Source organism: Lepidochelys kempii, chromosome 7, assembly GCF_965140265.1.
Source record: "Lepidochelys kempii isolate rLepKem1 chromosome 7, rLepKem1.hap2, whole genome shotgun sequence".
Lineage (NCBI taxonomy): Eukaryota > Metazoa > Chordata > Testudines > Cheloniidae > Lepidochelys > Lepidochelys kempii.
Window position 1 is genome coordinate 49,962,884 of NC_133262.1, and position 19,932 is coordinate 49,982,815.

Below are 19,932 nucleotides of genomic sequence, written 5' to 3' on the forward strand. Positions count from 1 at the left end.
TATGCAAATGAGATCGGCCCCTGAAGTTCTTTTCCACAACTTGCCACACCTCACCACCAGATGTCAGGGTGGAGCTCATCCTGACTCTGCTTACACATGCATTGCCACTAGTTACAAAATGGCTGCACATGCGGCTACATGTGTGCATGCCAAAAATCCCAGCAAATTACAGTTCTTGACCGACAACTGGCAGGAGACTGGAAAACCCAGCCAGGCCAGTCAAAACAGCCAGGTGACAAGCCTATTTTTTATGTCCTTGCTTAAACATGGCTGGGCCATGGCCCGGGGGGCTCCCCCAGCTCCCCAGCTATGTACGTTGGTCACTGATTTATTTGATGTTGTATGTCTCTTTCCCTGTTCCTTGATGAGTGTATTTGTTCAATGGAAGGGGGAGCTGTCACATTTGGTCTGAAATTTAAATGTTGGAAAATCCCCGATCTGTCAAAAAAACCCTGAGACCCACAGAAATGTGTTCATGGCATTTTTTCTTCCAATGAAAACATGTTTTTTTAAATAAAGAAATCTTCTCCTGCAGGGTCTGAAACCCAAATGCTGCAGATCTAGCCATTTATATGAGAAAGTGATTATAATAAAAAGTGAAACTGACTATAAATGAAAATGAAAGAGACTTCCTTGATTTGCCTTGTTCAAAATGAGGGAAATGCAAAACTGAAGCACTTAGCATAAGCAGGCACAAATAAATTGGATTTGTCAAATTCTTTCACTTTTAATAATCGACAGGGCCATTTAGTAATGTCATTGATGAAATGTCTTTCTTTACAACATATGGGGCTAGATTCTTAGCTACATCCAGCAGCAACCTGGGAGTCGGGTGGCAGGCATGAAGAGAGTCTAGTTGTGTATCTGTGATTGTGGGGCCAGTTGTACACTAGCCCTTGTCTAGGTGTAGTTTAGTGCCAGGTGTATTTCACTGTTGCAGCCAGTTCATGAGGCTGTCAATCAATATGACTGACAATCACACCATTCCACACTGGACATCATAACTCTCAAGTCCACCCCCTTCTGGGGTGTTTAACCTTCTATCTGTGGACAACTTTCTTTTTTTTCCCCTTCAGAAACTTGAATTGCTTTGAAAATGACATCGTCTGACAGCGAAATGCACAAATGGCTCCGCTTCCTTCTAGCCAACCCGACACTGAGTGGCAGAACAAACTGAAGTAAACCCTCGGTCTGACAGCCTGGCACCAACACGAAACAGAGATGCTAATGCGGAGACAGGCCCAACAGCTACATAGCACACATCAGTGGGCTGCTGAGAAGCCCCATCACAGCAGTATGTGTCCTTCTCTCTAGTTCAAACGTTCCCATGGCATGAACGATGCAGGTAACAGCGGGCAGAGGGGTCCCAGCTTTACCTGAACAGCAGAGTGGTGCCGAAGGGGGGGAAATGGAGGAACTGACAGAGCAGAACAGACCCCAGATGCTGTGTCTGAGCAGAGAGGATCCTCTCCTAGGACAGTGCGTTATGTCTGTCTCCGGTAGATGCAAATAGTTGGTTAGTAGATAAGGTGCCAGCGGATGGCACTCAGTGTAGATCATGGGTTTGCAGGAGCATTTACTCTTGTCATTGTGCACTGTACATGGATTCTTGTGCGCAGCTCTTTACATCAGCTCTCACACCAGTCACTGCGAGACAAAGGTGCAAGACCCCCAAAGTATCCCATGGTGGATAAACTTTCTTTCCAGCCTCTGTTAGTCCAAGGTTAGTTTGCCCCATGAAGCAGCCAAACTCTAGGGATTCAGACGGGGGGAGATTGGATTTTTTAATCCTTGCTATTATAACTCTAGATGATTCTCATTATCCATTGAAATGGCCAGGCCTTTTAAAGCATCCTGCTAAAATCTTGGCCTCAGAGACATCTTATGGCAGTGAGTTGCACAGACTAATTGTGTGTTGTGTGAAAAAACTGTCCTTTTCCCCTTTTTAAATGTGCTGACTTTCCTTGGAACACAACAGCAGTCAGTTAGGAGGCAGGCAGAAGAGAAGTGCCTGTTCAGTTCCACCTGTGAGTGTGTAGCTCTTTGTCGTGTCTGCTCTCACTCCTCTCTTCTAAACAGAGCCATCCCAGTCTTTCCTGCCTCTCTTAATATGGGCACGGTTTCAGCCTCAGAGCATTTTCACTGCCCAACCCCCTGTATTCCTGCTACACCAAGGCTCCATCCCTTGTGAATTATGACCCCTCCCTTAGTGAAAGCAGTGAGGATACAACTAGGATTTCACTTTTCACCATTACATATGTACTGTAGGGTGTGTGTGTATGTGTATGTACAGGCTTGGAAGGATAAGATTTTTATCTGTAAATGTCGGCAAGGGTCAATTTCACACTGCACTCATAAACTGAGGAAAAATATTTCCATCTATAATAATTGAAATTTACAGAAAGGCAAAGTAAGAAACAGGCTGCTCCAGAACTTGTTACAGTTTGATTTAAGGAGATTTATTTTGTTTATTTTGGTCTGTGATGTTGACAGTTTGTGTTTTACGGGTTGTAGAAGCTTTAACTTTTGGGATATCAATATCTACTGTCATTAAATAATTATTGGCTGACCTCCCCTCCTTGGCTGACCTCCCCTCCTTGGCTGACCACCACCACATAATTTCCCGCAACTGTAAAAATGCTTAAAACCCAAATTGTGCACAACTGTGAAAATGTAAATCAATTAAAACCTAAAAAAGCTTTAAAATAAACATTGATATTTTCTGGTGAAATTATAAAAAAAAAAAAAAAAAAATTCAGCCAAGCCTATATATATATATATATGAGGCAAACCCTGTGTCTGAGATTTTCAAAGCTAGATATCGAAACTGGATGTTTAAATTCACAGCACACAATGTGTGCGCGCACACACACATTGCTGGCCCTGATTTTTTCTCTCACTGCAATTTCACACCAATGTCTCTCCACTGACTTTACAGGATTTACTCCTGGTTTAAGCAAGAGTAGAATCCAGCCCTCTGTGTTCCCAATGATAAGGCTGTAGAAGAAAATGTAGGCTATTGTGTTATTTAAGGAATAGCATGTGCTGTCCTCTCCTATAAGATCAGAACATATAGCTTCACACATATATTGCATTGCCACTCAGGGAGTAATGCAGTAAAACCCTTACACCTCCCCATCCCCCATCCATCTGCCCTTATAAGGATATTCACACTCACTGTGCAAAACAAATCAAGCCTGGCTCTGAAGGCAGGAGTGAGTTAATGTTATCAGAGAGTCCCTGGGATTATTACTAATCATATTTAGTGCTGGTCTTCTCTCGCTCCATGCACTTTCTGCTCAGTGGATAAGCACTGCATGGGTGGTGGTGGGGGGCTGCCACACAGAAAGGGGAAGTGGCATGCTCAAGGTCCCATTGCAAGATGTGGTCAGAGCCAAGAATAGAAGCTGGTTCCCTGACTCCCAGCCTGGTGCCCTATCCCCTGGCTGTCTTTGCCTCCACACCAGCACTGTTTGTTTGCTTACCCTCTTCTTTCCTTAGCCCTGTTGAAATCTCTGCTCCCAAGGCTGGATCAGACTTTGCACAAGGCGCTAGCTCTGAGGCATAGTGGGGCAATCTGCATGGGGGGAAGTTAGTGTGACATGACTGGGGCCACAGAGGCCTCCCGTCTGTTCTCTCATCTACCCCTGTTAGAAGTACATACTTGGGGACGGGGAGCATAGAACAAGTGGGACAGGCCCTTAAGGCCCTTGTAGTTATGGCATCCAATATCCTAAACAAAGGAAGGCTACATCTGTATGGACAACGGGAAGCTAGAACACAGGAACTCACTGTGCATAGACTGCCCAAATGAGGAAACACTCAAATCCCCACTTCTTACGGTATGTCTACATTACAAGCACTACAGTAGTATAGCTATAATATTACCGATACACCCAGGGTAGCATACACACCTGCTAGAGCAACAGAAGAGGGTTTTCTAGCACTATAATAAACTCACCCCAGGGAAAGATATTGCCAGAAGAATTCTTCCATCAGCCTAGTAGCATCTATACAAGAACCCAGATCAGCTTGACTGCACCTCTCTAGAGTGTACTTGCAGCTAAATTAACCTAAAACATAGACAATACCTTAAACTCTAAGCCCCACAACTAAACCATAGTAACTGTTGACCTTGTATTTCATCACTGAAACAAAGTTAACTACTCATGACATCAGTGTGACCTACTCACACCAGGGCATGTCCAGCACAACCCCTAGGCCTTGCATGACTACAGTAATGATAATAATCTGTTCTAATGTATACAATCCAAACATAAACAAAGGCCAGCTAAAGCAACAAAATTCAGAAGGTGGAATTCTGGGGAAACAATATTCTAATTTATGTCAATGGGTCTAGCCAGAGCTAGGTTTTCCCCATCTCACCTACAGGAGGAGCAGAGAGTTCCATTCCTCTAAATCAGGGGTGGCCAACCTGTGGCTCCGGAGCCACATGCAGCTCTTGAAAAGTTAATATGTGGCTCCTTGTATAGGCACCGACTCCAGGGCTGGAGCTACAGGCGCCAACTTTCCAGTGTGCCAGGGGGTGCTCACTGCTCAACCCCTGGCTCTGCCAGAGGCCCTGTCCCCATTCCACCCCTTCCTGCCCCCTCCCTAAGCCTGCCATGCCCTTGCTCCTTCCCCCACACCCAGAGCCTCCTGCACACCATGAAACAGCTGATCAGGAGGTCTGGGGAGGAGGCGCTGATCAGTGGGGCTGTGGTGGGGGTTCTGGGAGCGGGGGGGAGGTGGGAGGATGTGAGGTTGCTGACATATTACTGTGGCTCTTTGGCAAGGTACATTGGTAAATTCTGCCTCCTTCTCAGGCTCAGGTTGGCCACCCCTGCTCTAAATCTTCTGGCCTTGGGGCTGACATGGGAGATGGTGGGAAGCTAGAACCCAGGGGAGTTCCCTCTGAAGGACCAGGGTAGGCTGCAGGCCAGCTGGGTCCAATTTGCTCTGGGTTTTGGTGGTTTTTGAGGAACTAGGGCATTGGAACAGGGTGTTTGCAGGCAAAAGGCAAGGCAAGTGTGAGGGTGGTTTCTCTAGGCTGTGAGACAGTGAGGCAACCACCTCTAGATATGGGGGCAGCATCCATGGGCTGACAGGTAACACAGCCTTCCACCCTGAGAGCCCATGGGAACCCAAGCCACAGGCTGCTATTGTAGGTGTCCATGAGCCACCACTAGCCCACACTATTCGACATCTCACAGTACAAATGAGAGCAGGTTTGCTGCCCAGAACATGCCCTGTGAAGATGGATTTCCCCTCCCCATAACTAGTACCTCAGTTTAAAGCAGGCTTGGTACCACTGTGGATTTCAGTCTGCTGCAGAGCCCAGTCTGTTACTCACACAGCTTTATTCTTGCATCCATTTGGGGGAACGCTGGCTCTTTCCACATAACATAACAAGCACAATGGGGCTGTAATCCTGACTGGGATCCTGAGACACTACCGACATAAATAAGAAACAAAGCCTAAGGAGGATTAAATGCAGACCCTAATTTAACAACAGAGGGCTATTCAGCATAAGCTAGTAGTTAGACCCCAGGGATGACTCCCCGATTCCAATCCCAGCTCTGGCAGTGAGGCAGCCTTCACTATGCAGTGCCTCAATTTCCCTTTCTGTTACACTAATCTTCGTCCTGTGCGTGTGAGTCAGATCACATTTGTTAGGCACTTTGCGGCTATGAAGGGCTGGTGAATGTTTCAGCACCAGAACTAGCGCCCTAGTGACACTGAGGGCAGGCTGGTGCTGCACATGTGGGCTGCCCCCAAAGCTCACCTGCTCCAGGTCAGACTGGATGATCAGTGTAGTCCTTTCTGACCCTATGGAGCACCCTGGGGGAACCTGCAGTGTCTGTGGGCCCCCCCGCGGAACTCCGTACCCTGGGAGTGCTCCTCTCCATGGCCTGCACCTCCCTCCCCATTACGGGCCGCTGGCAGCCCGGTGACGCCCCCCGCTGCCCTCCCCAGGCAGCCGACCCGGGGCTGCCCAGAGGGAGCTGGGGGGCCCCAGCCCAGGCAGCACACGGTCCCCAGAGCAGTAGGAACCTAAAGTTTGCCGGTTACGTCAGCGGGCCCTGGCCCCGCCCCGGGGCGGGTCCCTATCGGTCCAGTCCCTGTAACTTTCCCACGCCGAACTCTGGGGAGATGCTCCAGGTGCCCGGAGCCGGGAGCGCGCTTGGCTCCGTCTGCTCCCCCCTCGACCCCCCCCACCCCGGAGCCTGCAGCTTAGTGACACCCGGCTCCCGCAGCCCAGGCACGGCGGGGCGGGCGGCACAGGATCCCTGAGCGTCTGGGGCAGGGCTGAGGGACCCGGCACCTTCCCGCGGCTGGAGCAGGCTTGCAGGTGAGCCCGAGCGGCCGGGGGCGCGGGGCCAGGCTCGGGCTTCGAACTCGTCCGATCTGGAGGGAGGGGGCGCGCCCCGCTGTCAGTGCTGTGTGGAGCTGCGGGCTGTAATTCGGACAGGTGCTCGGCTGCCGCTCCTTCGCGTTGAGAGAGTGACTCCGGTATGACTCTCCCCCGCACCCAGGCAAGGGGACAGCAGCGCCCACGGCAGGGTGGAGGCAGGGAGGGTGCAAGAGACTCGATGCGCCTCCCGGGGGGGCGGGGCAGGGACAAGGAGCAGGAGGCGGCTGGAGCCGAGGGTGGGGGGGGGGGGGGTGCCTGGACAAAGTTACCTGGGGAAGGAGCCTGCGGCGGTGCCTGGGCACTTTGCCGGGGAGCTGCCGCCCCCCCAGTCACTAGCGGCTCCTTCCCCTGCAGCTAGCTGCAGGCGCCCGGTGCAGCATGTGCCGGGGGTGGGTGCTCTGCTCTGCTCTGCTCTGCTCTGGCAGGGAGCTGGCACCGGGCGGGAGCCATCGGGGAACAGTGCCCACGGGCCAGCGCCCCGGGCTGCCAGGTGGGGCTATCCCGAAGCGGGGGCGGCGGGGTCCCCCTGGCCAGGATTTTGGGAGCTGAGGGCTGATCTGCGCCCAGCTGGGGCTGTTTTACCTTCCATCCCCTCCCCCAGTTCACTCCCTTGTGCGAGACATGGCGCTAATTTCCATGACAACCGCTAATGTCACAAATAAAGGGAAGGGGGCGGGTAGGCTGGGCTCTAGCGGGTGCCCAAGTTTTGCCAGGCAGCATGGGGGGGCGCGCCCTGGGCGAGGGGGTCTGTGTGCGTGGGCCGCGTGCTGTGCCAACGCTGGTGTGGGGGTGGGTGCAGCATGCCTGCATCTGTGGCCATGCCCGCCTGCGCGTGCAGGGGTGCGTCTGCCTTGCTCAGCCTGCGCGGGCAGGGGGCTCGCAGGCAGCCGTCCCGAGGCGGGTAGGGGGCACCTGTGGGATCGTGCGCTGACTGAGCATGTAGAGTTGGAGGGTGTGTGGGGCCATTGCTGGGCAGGAGGGGAATATGTTATCTTATAAGCATAACAAGTAGATCTCTCCCCCCCCCCTCCCCCCAGGGATGCTGACCTCCAGCGGGTGCAGCGACACGGGGTGAGAGGCCGGGCCCCGCAGCGCTGGCCGCCCAGAGGCGGTTTCCATCCACTCCGGCAGAGCCTTGCACGTGCTCAGGGCTGTGACACCAGCCATGTGTGCTGTGTTTGTCTCAGGAGTGGGGGTGCACATGTGATGGCCATTTATGTGAGAAGGGGGCAGGGTTTGAGTTCTGCCGCCCCCTGCGAGTCCCTAGCTGGAGCCCTCTCACAAAGCCAGATGTCCCCACCCCTTCCTTGACTTTCATTCGTGGGGTGTCAGGCACTGGCTCCTGCCCCAGACCCTCAGTGGTGCTGGTGTGAAATTGTTTCATCCTGCCCTCTGTATGTGGCTCTGGCTGGGCTCTGGTCTTCTGCAGGGTCATCTGGGCAAAGTCTGGAGGGTCGGGCTGGGGCAACCCTGTGGTCCTTCTCAACCCCCCTCCCCCCAGTCTGTCTGATCTCTCTACCTCCTCAGGACGGACTTTGCCACCTGCACTCCTGACCACCACCCCCCACCTCAGATCCCTCCTGCTGCCTTCCCTCGGCCTGAGCTCCCTGATGTAGCCCCCAGGGGCTGCACTCTTCATGCAGTGGCTTTGCGTGCGCCCTCAGGGACAGTGGCACCTTGCCGCTGCTGGAGGCGCTGGAAGTTTGGTGTCATCCTGCCCACTCCTCTGAACTTACAGCCATTTCGTGGCATTGGGACCCATTGGTTCATGCTACCTGGTGGCTGCACATTGCACTCCAGGGCACTGAGGAGAAATATTGACCTGAGCACAGCAGGCTATAGCCAGGAGTCAGAAGTCTGCCAGCAAACTGTGGTATAGGGAGTCAGCTGGCTGGGGGGAAGGAGCGGGCACAGAGCCCTGGAAATCACTGCTACACCTGGGGTGGGGTAGATCTTTAGCAGTGTCCCTGGTATCCCCAGACCCAATGTGTGCAGAGGAGGCGGACTTCATTTTACTGCTTTCCGTGCCGGACCCCCAGGAGTGTCTGGGCTCAGTCTTGACCTGGTGTACATGGGTGCAACTTCCCTGCCTGCAATGGAGTGGTGTCAGCTTATGACAGCTCTGAATCTGGCCTGCTGGGGTCTCAGGGTTTCAACGGTGTGTTGCTGTTTTCTCCTTAAATCTCCATTGAAGCAGGTGCTGGGGGACCCTGACCCGGTCATGCTGTCCTCCCCAGCCTGGCCATTGTAAGATCCTTCCCTGCTTAGTTTTGTGCAGTTGTAGGATTCCCCCAGCAATGAGAGGTTATTTCTTGGCCTGATCTCCCTCTCTGTATGTGTTCTATTCCTTAATTCCAGCCCCATGGCCCCAGATGATGGTGAGTTCTGGCCTCAAGACAGACCCCACTTCAGTGCAAACCCCAGTGCTCAGGAACTGGTGCTGGGGTCAGGCGCATCGGTATCTCCTGCGGAGTGCAAGTCAGGCTTGGCTCGTGGAGGACCTAATGTTACCTGGGACTGCAGGGGGCATGTCCGAGCTGCCTGGGATGCTGCAGAGCCAGTGCTAGGCTGCAGGCCACTTGGTAGGAAGCAGCATGTGGACTCAGTCTCCCTCTTGCTTCCTGGGGCACTGTGTCCCAGCTCGTCTTTCACAGGGAGGAGCTGGCGGATGGGGCTGGTGAATTCTCTTAGAGTATTGTGAGTGGTTGTTATTGGGAGCTGGCAATGGTTTGGATGTATTGTTCCTGTCAGAATTCATGGGCTGGGTTTTCCCCTCCCAGTGGCCCCAGCACCATGCTGGACCGCAGGGGGTGGGAGTGCTCACTGAAGTCAGAGATTGTCTGTCTGTCTCCCTCCCGCCCTGGGGCTGGGGCAGGACTGTTGCTAAGCACAGGCCTTGCCCTGGTTTGGGACAGCTGCTGGAGGGGTTTGCAGAGCTCCATGTGCAAAGGCAGTTGGTTTCAGGTGTGAAAGCAGGAGTCAGACTCCCTGCTACCTTGCTGAGGAGCCATCAGTGCCTACAGGCTGGGCTCCAGCCTCTGTGCTTCAGCCAATCACAGACACATGGGGTTAGAAGGGACCGCAAGGATCATCTAGTCTAACCCCCTGCCAAGATGCAGGATTTGTTGTGTCTAAAAGCATCCTTGGCCCCCTTAAAAATGCCTCCTAATGCACCTAGCAGGCTCTGCAGTGTTACTCAAACTTCCAAAATGTTTCTGTCCTTTTAACTCCCTTTCCAGCATGTGACTCATGAGTGTGATGTGGCAGTGAGTTCCACAGGTTGTCATCAGCTGAGACTCCCTCCTATTCTCCTGTTATGGGATAGGAAGGAACCATGTCATTTCCACTATATCCTTCAGGATCCTTACAAACCTCAGCCAAGTCCAATCGGAATAATTTGCAGTTCCAGATGCACTGACCCCAGCAACCCCCAGCTCTTGTATGTAATATCCCCTTCCTTCTATCACCCTGATCTTCCCCCCCCCACCCCCCACTGCCTTTTCCTGATCTGTTCTCAACGTTCACCTCTAAAAGGACAGGATGCAAGTACAGGGTTTGAAGTGTGAACAAACCACTGATTTATAGAACAGCATTTTCCCCTCCCCATTCTTTTAATACAACCCAGCAGCCGATTTTCCTTTTTTCTGCTGCCATGATTGATGTTGAGGCTATTAGATTCAATGAAGGCTCTTTCCTGGGGTTTCTTTATGATCTGCAGCCGTCTCACTTCGGCTCTGTTCTTCTCAGATCTCACAAGCTAAGTAGGGTTGGTCCCTGCATGATACTTGGTTGAAAGAGCTTTGAAGGGTTCCCTGCATGGAGCTCCTCCAGTACCCCTTAGTCCCAATCTGCAGCCCCCTGCTATGCCAGCCCTGTGCTTCTATCCCATCCCAGCTCTGCCAGTGCCACTCAATCCCGACTTAGCGCCTCTGAGGTCCATGTCTGTTACTTCTTGCACCACCATGAACAATCCCTTTTAGGCTGTTCTGGGGTCTGATATCACAGCCCCATTATTTAGGTCCATCTCGGATCAGTGGCTGTTGCTCTTCCCTCTGGGTACAGTCCCTCTCTAGTCAGACGGTGTCAGAAGAGAAGCCACTATTTCTGGAGAGGTAGCCCAAGCGCTGCCCAGAGCAGGCTGTCGCCTCCCAGGTACGTGACACCAGTGCCTCTGAATAAGCAAAATCGCCCCGCTCACTGCTCCGTTCTCTGGCAGCCACCTGCCTAGCTGGAAATGGAAGCAGAGCTCCAGAAAGCTCTAGGCAGAGGCAGCTGCTTGTTAACCCCCAAGGTCGGGCTGAGGCTGCAACGGCGCGCTGGACAGATATGAAGCGAGTCAGGCGGGGGCTATGTGGATGGGCTGAGGACAGGTGAGGGCTGGGAAGCTAATTTAAAGCCGCAGTACAGCAGCAGGAATGTTTACATTGAATCGGGCTCGTTGGCTTGTGAAAGCTGCGTCATCTCTTCATGCCATCCACGCCCTGCCTCCCACTTCCACAGCTATTGTGTCTTGCACTGTTGCGTCTTGTCTTAAATTAGATGCTAAGCGATTGGGGGCAGGAGCTGTGTATGTGTGTGCATAGTGGCCCTTCCCCAGTCTGGTTGGAGGTCTGCTGTAACAGACAGAAAAGCATCAACAAACTCCTAACTTGCCCGTTCCCATTGCCACCCCTAGGTCTCTGCTGGCATCATCAGGGTGCAGATCTCTGCCACTAAAGTGCCCATGACTAGAGTTATGCTCCTGCTGTGTTGACTGCAGCTGTCCCACTGCAAATCCCCTGGTGTTCCCTCCAGCTCTTTGAATTAGCTCTGCCTCCCCTGCTCTTTGTGACACCGCCTTGTGAGGTCTTGTCTGCATGTTCACACAGTTAGCTTCCCACAGAGCCTTAACGAGGATGTTAGTGAAGCTGGACCTGTGCCCAATCCCCACACAGCCTCTTTTCCCCAGCTGGGTACATGGATGTAGGTCACTGCCCCAGGCCATCCATGGGGCCTGGTCACGCTCACTGAAGTCAATGGGAGTGGAGGACATGTGACCCCTTTAAGGGAGTACTCAGGATGTGCAGGATCGTGCCCAGCCAAGCCACGTGAGGTGTCGCTGGATGCTCTGGAATGATGCTATAAAATCTGAGTTACCCTGCCCCGGCTCCCCTGAGCAGCCGGGCCCATGATTAAAAAAACCCAAGAGCTGTCACGTTTCCCTGGCATGGCCTCTTCCTTTAGAACACAATGTGCTGCCTATTGTTCCTGGTTCCATTCTTCTCAAACGGCTGCCAGGTTCTTTCCTGGTTAGTGCCTATTCTGCCTGGCTGAGACAGTCAGACCTAGCGGGCAAAGCTCTCCTTTGCTATGTGAGAGCCTGGCTCTACATTCACTCTTCTCCCGACTTCTGCCTCTCTTCCTCCCCTTCCCCCACCCTCACACTCTCTTCCACCACCACCCCGTCCCTAAATGTGCCATTGGTGGGGCAGTGGCTCTGTTCCAATTCCCTCGATATCCAAGTGCATGGGAATGCCACCTGATCTGTGGCTGTGCAAGCCCAATCTAATCCTCATGACACTACCCCCTGGTGGAGGAGACTGGAAATGCAGCATCCACTGAGGTAGTATTAGAAACTTGAGGTCTTCATAGAATCATAGAATCATAGAATATCAGGGTTGGAAGGGACCCCAGAAGGTCATCTAGTCCAACCCCCTGCTCAAAGCAGGACCAATTCCCAGTTAAATCATCCCAGCCAGGGCTTTGTCAAGCCTGACCTTAAAAACCTCTAAGGAAGGAGATTCTACCACCTCCCTAGGTAACGCATTCCAGTGTTTCACCACCCTCTTAGTGAAAAAGTTTTTCCTAATATCCAATCTAAACCTCCCCCACTGCAACTTGAGACCATTACTCCTCGTTCTGTCATCTGCTACCATTGAGAACAGTCTAGAGCCATCCTCTTTGGAACCCCCTTTCAGGTAGTTGAAAGCAGCTATCAAATCCCCCCTCATTCTTCTCTTCTGCAGGCTAAACAATCCCAGCTCCCTCAGCCTCTCCTCATAACTCATGTGTTCCAGTCCCCTAATCATTTTTGTTGCCCTTCGCTGGACTCTCTCCAATTTATCCACATCCTTCTTGAAGTGTGGGGCCCAAAACTGGACACAGTACTCCAGATGAGGCCTCACCAATGTCGAATAGAGGGGAACGATCACGTCCCTCGATCTGCTCGCTATGCCCCTACTTATACATCCCAAAATGCCATTGGCCTTCTTGGCAACAAGGGCACACTGCTGACTCATATCCAGCTTCTCGTCCACTGTCACCCCTAGGTCCTTTTCTGCAGAACTGCTGCCTAAACATTCGGTCCCTAGTCTGTAGCTGTGCATTGGGTTCTTCCGTCCTAAGTGCAGGACCCTGCACTTATCCTTATTGAACCTCATCAGATTCCTTTTGGCCCAATCTTCCAATTGGTCTAGGTCCTTCTGTATCCTATCCCTCCCCTCCAGCGTATCTACCACTCCTCCCAGTTTAGTATCATCCGCAAATTTGCTGAGAGTGCAATCCACACCATCCTCCAGATCATTTATGATCATTTACTTCACTTTATTGCTTTTGAATTCTAGTAACACAATAACAGATACACCCAGGAAATAGCTCTGGTGTGTCTCACTGTTCTCTGACTTTTACACGGCCCCCACCTTTTTAATGTGGTGCAGATTGTGTTGACAACATCCACCTGCATTGACAAAATTGTTAGGATGTGTGCAGTGATAAGCTGCCAAAATCTTAACAACCAGTTCCCTCCTCACCCCACGAGGGGGTCGTGCCCCCCCCGCCCCTGGGAACTCCTGCCCCATCCAACCCCCCACGTTTTTTGACCCCCCCCCAGAACCCCTGCCCCATCCACCCCCCTCCCCTGTCCCCTGACTGCCTCCAGAACTGGGCAGGAGGGTCTCGTGGGCCACTGTAGTGGGTGCCCACCCCACCCCTAAGAGCCAGAGGGACCTTCCGGGGCGCAAGGTGGGGAGTCCTGGCGGTGCTTACCTGGGGCAGCTCCCAAAAAGCATCTGGCAGGTCCCTCTGGCTCCTAGGGGCGGGGGAGCGTCCGCTCACCCCACTGATCACATCAAAAGTGGCGCCTTAGGCGCCGACTCCGTGGGTGCTCCGGGGCTGGAGCACCCACAGGGAAAATTTGGTGGGTGCAGAGCTCCCCAGCCCCAGCTCACCTCACCTCCGCTCTGCCTCCTCCCCTGAACGTGCCACCCCACTCTGCTTCTTCGCACCCCCCACCCCCAGCTTCCCGAGAATCAGCTGTTCATGCGGGAAGCCTGGGAGGGCTGAGAAGCAGGCGGCAGCTTTGCACTCAGGCCCAGGGAGGCAGAGGTGAACTGGGGTGGGGAGTGGTCCCCCCGCCCCTCCCCGGCCTGGGTTACCTGCTGCTGTGCGGGCGGCCTTCCTCGCTCCTCCCTGCCCCAGCTCACCTCTGCCATCCTGGGCCTGAGCGCGAAGCCGCCGCCTGCTTCTCAGCCCTCCCAGGCTTCCCGCATGAACAGCTGATTCTCGGGAAGCTGGCCGGGGGTCCAGCGGAGAAGCAGAGCAGGGCGGTGCGTTCAGGAGAGGAGGCGGAGCGGAGATGAGCTGGGGCCGGGTGCAGGGCGGGAAGCTGCAGGTGGGTGCTCTGCACCCATCAAATTTTCACCATGGGTGCTCCAGCCCTGCGGCACCCACGGAGTTGGCAGCTAAGGCGCCACTTTTGACTGGTTGTTAAATTTAGAAGCCCTTTTAGAACCGGTTGTCACTCGCGGGACAACCAGTTCTAAAAGGGCTTCTAAATTTAACAACCGGTTCTAGTGAACCGGTGGGTGAACTGTCTCCAGCTCACCACTATATGTGTGCATGGGGAGAACAGTGGTGGTGGGAAGGAGGAGGGGAATTTGAGATTTTGGGCTAAGCACGTTAGCTGGCTGTTTCAGGTGAGCCAAAGGGACACGTGCACAGCTATCGCTTGGGGCTGTCTGCAAACTCAGGCAGACACCATAAGGCTGGGTCATGTATTAAGGGTTTTCTTTGTGACTATAAGAATGAGGATTTTTAAAAAAACAAAATTAATCAATTCTGGAGCATGATTCAGTTGCAAAGGGTGAATTCCAGAACAAATTCTGTGGCCTGTGGACGCACAGGGCGCTGAAAACTAGGTTCAGATTTCCCAGTGATTTTTCCCTCCTTCATTTTCGTTGTCAATGACAGGTTTTTTTTTTAAAAGGCACTCAAATTACTCAGGAGTCAAAAATATTTCAGTCGCCATTCTTGTGAATTTTACTGTATGTCCCATGTTATTTGTTTTCCTTAAAGCCCCAGCTCCCAGAGTCATGTTATCTCTCTGGAAAAAGTTCCTTTCATTCCCTGGCCCCCTTTGGGTTTTGTTTGCCCTTGTCACTATGCCACCTCAGCTGATTCTGGGTTCAATCTCAGCTCCTGGACTGGTTCTAGTGTCTAGCCACATGGGCTCCAGAGGAATGGTGGGGGCTTGCACTCATGGGGAAGGATAGCCCAGTGGTTAGGGTGCTCCCTGGGATTTAAGACCTGGGGTTAGTTCCTGTGTCCACTGCAGACTCTCTGCGTGAGCTTGGGCCAGTCGCTTCATCTCTCTGGGCCTCAGCTGCCCCATGGGGACAACAGCCCTGCCTGGTCACCCAGGGGGCTGTGGTGATACAGATGTGACAGACGGTGAGGTGCCCACGTACTAGAGTGATGGAGGCCAGAGACGTCCCTAAACCAGATGAGCATTACCAGGCTGAATTGTCTTGCTCCCCCTGCTGCCCCCCTCTCACTAGACTTGTGTCTTCCAGCACCCTGGCCCAGCGGTGCAGCAAACTCAGTTCTGTTCTGCTCTTGTCCAGTCCAGATACCCCCACACACGCCTGTTCTCTTCTGGCTCATGCCCTGCATCCTCCCATGCCTGGGCAGGGCTCCCTTGGTGTTGCCCTGGAAGGTTGCTGCCGCAATTCTGCCACTGCCTGGCTCCTGCATAGGGTCCCCCGATTTTATAGGGACAGTCCTGATATTTGGGTATTTGTCTTGTTTAGATGCCAATTACCTCCCCACCCCTGTCCCGCTTTTTCACCCTTGCTATCTGGTCACCCTACTCCTGCAGCACGGGCCCTGGCGAGCAGATGGTTGCTGAATATGGGCCACTGATGGCGCTGCCCCTGTGACTAACCAGAGGAGGCCGGTTCTGTGTGCCGGCTCAGCCCACCAGAGTGCTTTGGAAGTGGACTGGTGCTGTGCTCTCCTGCCAGGGCCTGAGACTCAGTTGCTAATTCTGGCTTTCCTACTCCTTATTAGATCCATAAAGTAGTAGAGCATTTCATTATGGGCCGGAGAGCGGCAGGCAATGCGAGTGAACGCTACCATTCACAGCTCCCTCCGGTGCCGTTCCAACATGCTACATCTTACACATGCCCTGCCATGTGTGCTGCTGTGCCCAAGCCCCTGGGGCCCCACCTCAGTGCCTAACGCCATCCCTGCTCTCCAGGGGTGTTAATGCAGCACATCCACATAACCCCCATGGAGTGGGGCAGGGAGAAGAGAATCTCCCCCCATGACATGGGGCTCCAGCACCTTCCACATGCAGGCAGCTCAGGACTCTGCTACCTTGCTCTTCTCTTCACTGCTGACGGTGGACAGGTGTATGCAAGGGAGGCCCTGATTCCCCAGCAAAGATGGGAAGGGTCCATGGGATGCTGAATGTAGCAGGCAGAAGAAGCCAGGATGGCGTGTCTTGTACCTACGGAGCAGGAAGCTCCTGAGAGGGCCTGGGGCAGGCTGAGATGAATGGGGTGAGTGGGGGAGGAGAAAAGCAACTGGCCCAGGCTGAGGGGGCCCATCCTGGGTCCTGCTTTTGTTGGTGCATTGGCTGCCAACATGGCCAACACCAGGGAATTTGAGGGCTGGACACCTGAGTCTTTATGGCTTGTGCTAGAGCCAGACTCTATAACAGCCCCACTTCCTGCATGATGTGTAACCTCCCCTCCCCATTCATTGGCCAGTGAAATCCGCTGTCCCTTCCTGGGGAAGCTAGCTGAGGGTATAGGCAGGGGCTGGGCAGTCTGGGCAGATCACAAGGTGCCAGGCTGGCAGGCTTCCAGGGGACCCAGCCCCACATCCTGGGCAGGGCACAGGGTGAGTGCCTCCTGCTTCTGGTGTGGGTCAGGGTCCCTGCATACCACAGCTTCCTCTCAGTGCTGAGCACAGCCTGCCCCATGGCAGCTCCCTCCAGCAGGAGAGGGCAAGGCAGGATGCATGTGAATCCCAGGCCTTGAAGCTGCGCTGGGGCTCACCCTGCTGATTCTGAACCTATCTGTGAGGTGCAGCTCCCTGCCAGCCTGGCACAGTGTGTCCTTTGCCCTCCTGCCCAGGAGCTGTCAGCACCCATCCCCCAACCAGTCAACCCCTGGCCTCCTTGCTTTTCCATTGCATGCTGTCTGTGCCCCAGCACCCACTAAGAACGGGGCACTGAGACTGAGTTTAAACTGTTGTTTAATGGGTGCGAATCTGGTGCTTGTTAGTCACTGATAAAGCAAAGGAAAGCTCCTCCTGCACAGTTCTGCCAGTGCCCCTCACTCCTGCCTCACAGCCACCTGCTTGCCCAGCCCTGGGCTCGTCCCTGAGCTCTGCTGATGCTCCTCATTCCCGACCAGCAGCTTCCCTGTTATCTCAGGCCTGGGCCCCCGGATATACACCCTGCCAACTGACCCTTGGTTTGGGTTGTGCCGAGACAGAGCAGTGAGATCTCCCTGAGCCCCTTCACTCCCCAGGACAGGAGTGAGTGAGGTCATGGCCCATGCCTCCCCCACCCAGCACCACATTCCTCCCTGCAGCCTGTCACGGACTTACAGGACTCGTGCTCTCTCCTGGCCCCATAATGTCCCTGGAAGGAACCCCCTTCAATGTGACAGCCCTTCTCAGGGGACCATTCTCTCTTGGGGGTTAAGCCGTAGGCCCCTCTGCCTCTTGCTAACACACCTCTCTGAGCCCTCAGCACGCCTGTCTCTCGCCATGGGCCCCTCAGGGAGTCCACTCTCTCTGGACCTCTGGGGCCTCAACGCCCAGAGGGAATAATGAAACCCTGTTCTCTAGACTGGAGTGACTCTCATCCAGTGTAAAACAGGATGATTTGTGAGCATCTGAACCCAGCACAGGAAACTCTCCAGGCCTAGCATCCCTCAGCACCGTACATCTAGGTCTGTCCCGCATCCAGGTGGGCTCTGGATGCTTTCTCTCTGTCTAGTCCAGCAGCCCCCTCCTTCCAGCCAATCATCCAATATCATCTCCCCCAACAGCTCCTCCCCTGTCCTTTGTCTTCTGTCCCAAGTAAACAGGTCACTGGGGCTCTTGCTCTTCCATCCTTTGTTCCCCTCTGATGGAACTGATTGGTCAGGGCACCAGCATCCTCTCTCCTCAGCCCTTTGTCCCCCCGCTGGCCAGAACCAGCTGGCTGCCAAGCTGGGGTGGGCCTCTTAGTCATTAGTTGTTAGGGTTCCCCATCTCCAGGCCATTGTCTGGGGTCCCAGCTGCTAGGTGAGGTCCTCTGCAACAACAAACCCTCTCCTATCATCTTGCTAAACATGCAGCACACAGGGAAACTGAGGTATGCACATACCATTCATGTAAAACACTACAAAAATCCCAACCTTGTCACAGGGCCGTGTGGGGAGTGGGGTGTATATCACAGTCCGGCTGGTAGCACCTCTGCCCTAGTGTGAACGTCAATCTCATGACCTCTGCCCACCAAACCCAGGCGGGATCACGGAGTTCCAGCCAGCCGCTCCCAGGTCAGACAGCCATGACCCTGTGGTATCCGAGGGCTCCCATATCCTGGCAGAGTGCAGTGGGATCCACCCATGGTCAGTGGGGTCCCTCTGGATGCCCCTGACCCCCCCAGTCTATAATGCCCAGCAGTAGTCACTGCTCCAGGGGTGCCATGATTCCTCTTGACCAGTCCTGCCTGGGGAGCACCTGAATGGCAAGATGGGGTAGGGGTGTTTGCTAGCCAAGGGCTGTCGCAGGTTGAGTGGGGGAGCCAGAACTGGCAGCATTTTGTGGTGTTTGCCAGGCGCCTAGAGCAGATGAGTCACATTGGCGACAAAGACCCTGCCAGCATCTTAGCCCAGCTTTCGAGGGCTGGTACCTTGGTAGAATGCAGCAGCACGGAGCCAGCGTTATCAACGTGTACAGTGATGGCAGAGCAGCATCTATTGAGTGCTTGCCTTAAGCACAGGGGGACCGTGGCATCCTGAACAGAGCAATGCCAAAGCCTGGGCAGAGATCTGGCCTGCAGCTTCTGTCAAGTCTAGCCCAGAGCTCCGCTCCGTACATGCCCCTCTGCACTCCAGCATTGGGTATGGGATGGGGCTAGGGAAAGACAAGAGGTTTCTCCAGATCCTCTGCCCGTTTTTATTCTAGTGGGAATGAAGGTGTGTTCTTTCATCAGCTGAATTAACCTTCCCAGTCTGCAGCCACACCTGGGCTGCTGGGGAAATGGACTGATTAAAAGCAGCAGCATATCTGAGGGACCGTCTACTCTCGTCTCCCCGAGCCCCACTTGAGGACCCATACCTGCGCTAGCTCTGATTGAGCTAGCGTGCTAAAGAGAATGGTGGCGCCGTCGTGGCCCTAGAGTGGGAAAGGCTAGCTTCCCCAGGGCAATCCCATCCGAGAGGCTAAGCGTAGTTGGTTGGCCAGCTTCTTGCGTTGCTGCAGCTACACTCTGTTTTTAGCACCTGAGCTCCAGCAGAGCCAATGTGGGTCCATCTCCTTGAGCTGGGAATTTATTTATTTGGCGTATGCAATCCAGTCAAGCCAAGCCACAGCATTCTTATCAACAGTGTTCAAAGCACAAAGACCTCCAGGAAGTTGAGTCATTTTGCAGCTCTCAGCACTGGGAATTACGCCCCCAGCTCCGAGCGAGCCCTGACTCCAGGTGCAGAAAGGATGAAGGCTAAACTGGGAGTTTAAAATGCCTTTGCATCATCCCAGGTGTGGCTGTAACAGAGGGGAGGAAACTGGGTTCACACTGATGAACAGGGGCCAGATCCCTGGCGGGTGTAAATCAGCATCATCCCAGGGCAGCTGATGGGCCACATTCCTCATGGGTGTAAATCAGCATCATCCAGCCAGTGGGGTGCCATCTCCCCAGACTCCCACAGACAGGCTACCTCTCCCTGCTCTGTGTGCAGGATCCCATGTGGAGGTCACCCCAGGGCAGGGTGCAGGGTCTCCCCCTCCTGCTCTGCACTGTAGCGATGCTGCACATGCACCCAACCCCTCCAGTGCCCCTTTCTGCTGCCCTGTGGCATTAATAAGAATGATCCTTAGCACCGCTCATCTTCAGAGCCCTTTAGAAACCCCAGCTAATGAACCCTCCCACGGGCTTGATCCCCATTTGCATTGCAAACCCCTCATTCCTGCTGTCTACTTCCCTGCATCTGGGCTCCTCCTGTCACTGGGCTCTGTGTTGGTATATTGCTAACCCTCCC

General features: G+C 53.9%; 1 protein-coding gene across 1 annotated transcript in view; it reads left to right on the forward strand.

Annotated features, from left to right (window-relative positions):
• The first annotated feature begins 6,164 nt into the window (after positions 1–6,164).
• Positions 6,165–19,932, forward strand: part of CAMKV (CaM kinase like vesicle associated) — a 56,355-nt gene continuing 42,587 nt past the window's right edge. Inside the window, exon 1 of the mRNA XM_073352618.1 lies at positions 6,165–6,352. The gene's annotated coding sequence lies outside the window, so the exon portion shown is untranslated. The remainder of the gene's footprint in view (positions 6,353–19,932) is intronic.